Source organism: Physella acuta, unplaced genomic scaffold, assembly GCF_028476545.2.
Source record: "Physella acuta isolate Inbredline_101_S28 unplaced genomic scaffold, ASM2847654v3 ptg000742l, whole genome shotgun sequence".
Classification (NCBI taxonomy): Eukaryota; Metazoa; Mollusca; class Gastropoda; family Physidae; genus Physella; species Physella acuta.
This window is the reverse complement of record NW_026732260.1, coordinates 1-2261: the sequence shown is the minus strand read 5'-3', so window position 1 is coordinate 2261 and position 2261 is coordinate 1. Positions and strand designations below refer to the sequence as shown.

General features: G+C 38.2%; 1 non-coding gene across 1 annotated transcript; it reads right to left on the bottom strand.

Annotated features, from left to right (window-relative positions):
- Positions 1-441: 441 nt before the first annotated feature.
- Trnag-gcc (transfer RNA glycine (anticodon GCC)) lies at positions 442-512 on the bottom strand. The gene has a single exon. It is a non-coding gene; the product is annotated as a tRNA-Gly (tRNA).
- Positions 513-2261: the final 1749 nt, after the last annotated feature.

Here is a 2261-nt window from a genome sequence, read left to right as displayed (position 1 = left end):
TTTTTCTATTTTATCACTGACTTAGAAAACTTAAATACTTGCGGGATAAACTGTAGAGACTGGGAATACTTCACAAAAAATGTAGAATTCCTATTTATTCGACGAATGTACTTATTTGTCGATAAATGGAACGATAGCTGGATTAAAAACAAGTTTTAAGAACATCATACGCAATTAAAATTAATTCAAATCTTGCTTGATAGAAAGTTTGTAGAATTAAACTCACACAATTTGAGATTACAGCAACGGCATATTCGCCTTAAGTTTCTAGACGTAACTAAAGACTTCAAATCGTAAGGCTATTATTTAATTTTTTACTAATATGTTTAAGTAAAATAATAAGGTAAGGGCTCTTATATTTAAATTTGAACTGTTTGAATTATAACAACTTGAATGGAAAAATCTAATCAGACATTTAATTGATTTGGCAAAAATATTAATTGCATCGACCGGGAATCGAACCCGGGTCACCCGCGTGGCAGGCGAGTATTCTACCACTAGACCACCGATGCCCATACTTGTTCACGATTTGTAATGAATAAGTCCTTATTCACATGTATGTAATTTTAGTATGCCTGAGGCAAACAACAGGTACGTATTTTTTCATTAATTATAAGTGAACACTTTTACCAATTTTAATTAAAATTCTTTAATTATCTGTGGTTAAATAAATGTTGTGTAGCTGGTAGAACACTTGATTAATGAGCTAGGGTCAGGTATTTTCCGGTTTGTTATGCCTACTACCTGCTAGAGCGAGGTTATCACGTGCAAGTTCCGGGAGGTGCAGCAGAGTTTACCTGCCATAGGTCGGACCCCCGACCAATGGACAAGCTGGCTACACCGTCCCCGTCAGTACATCCTCCTTACAGCGACCCCAACCCAACTCCCCCCCCCCCCCCCCCCCCCACATCGCTTTAACCGCCGGATCCTTATTCTCGTAAACAAGACACATTTCAGCTGGTTATTTATTTTAATTCTTGATGCAAAAATAGACCAGGTCGTTGTCTCTAAACTTGTCTGTTTTCTTAGAAGGCTGTCTTTAGACTTTAGACATATTTGTGTTTGTCTTGAGACCTAGTTGTCAGTGCCTTTAAACTTGTATAGATTCTTAGACTTGATTAACTTTGTCTTGAGACCTAGTTATAGGTGCCTTTAAACTTGTCTAGATTTTAAGGCTTGACTGTCTTTAGACTTTAGACATATTTGTCTTTGTCTAGAGACCTAGTTGACAGTGCTTTAAAAGTGTCGGCATTTTCAGACTTTGTACTCTGTGTCTTAGAACCTAATTGTCAATGTATTTAACTTTGTTGTCCGTGTCTTTAAACTTGATTGTCTTTAGACATAGCTGTCTTGGATTTAGATCTCATTGACAGTGTCTTTAAACTTGGTTGTCTTTAGACATAGCTGTCTTGGATTTAGATCTCATTGACAGTGTCTTTATACTTGGTTGTCTTTAGACATAGCTGTCTTGGATTTAGATCTCATTGACAGTGTCTTTAAACTTGGTTGTCTTTAGACATAGCTGTCTTGGATTTAGATCTCATTGACAGTGTCTTTATACTTGGTTGTCTTTAGACATAGCTGTCTTGGATTTAGATCTCATTGACAGTGTCTTTAAACTTGGTTTAGACATAGCTGTCTTGGATTTAGATCTCATTGACAGTGTCTTTATACTTGGTTGTCTTTAGACATAGCTGTCTTGGATTTAGATCTCATTGACAGTGTCTTTAAACTTGGTTGTCTTTAGACATAGCTGTCTTGGATTTAGATCTCATTGACAGTGTCTTTATACTTGGTTGTCTTTAGACATAGCTGTCTTGGATTTAGATCTCATTGATAGTGTCTTTAAACTTGGTTGTCTTTAGACATAGCTGTCTTGGATTTAGATCTTATTGATAGTGTCTTTAAACTTGGTTGTCTTTAGACATAACTGTCTTGGATTTAGATCTAGCTGAGTCCCTAAACTTGGTTGTCAGTATTCTTCAGATTTAGTCATTTTAATATAATGTTTGTGCGTGGGGAACGGGGGGTGGGGAATTGAAATATAATATTAGAGTTAAGAAGTACGTGCAGGGGCGTAGCGAGGGGGGGGGGGGCGGGGGGGGGGGGGGGGGGGGGGGGGTACCCGGGTGACACCATTTAGGGGGGGGGGGGGTGACACCAAGGCAAAAAAAAAGCAAAATATATAGAGAAAAACTTGAGGGGGTGCAAATCGAAAGTTTGATTGGGGGGGGGGGGTGCAAAATCGAAAACTTGAAAGT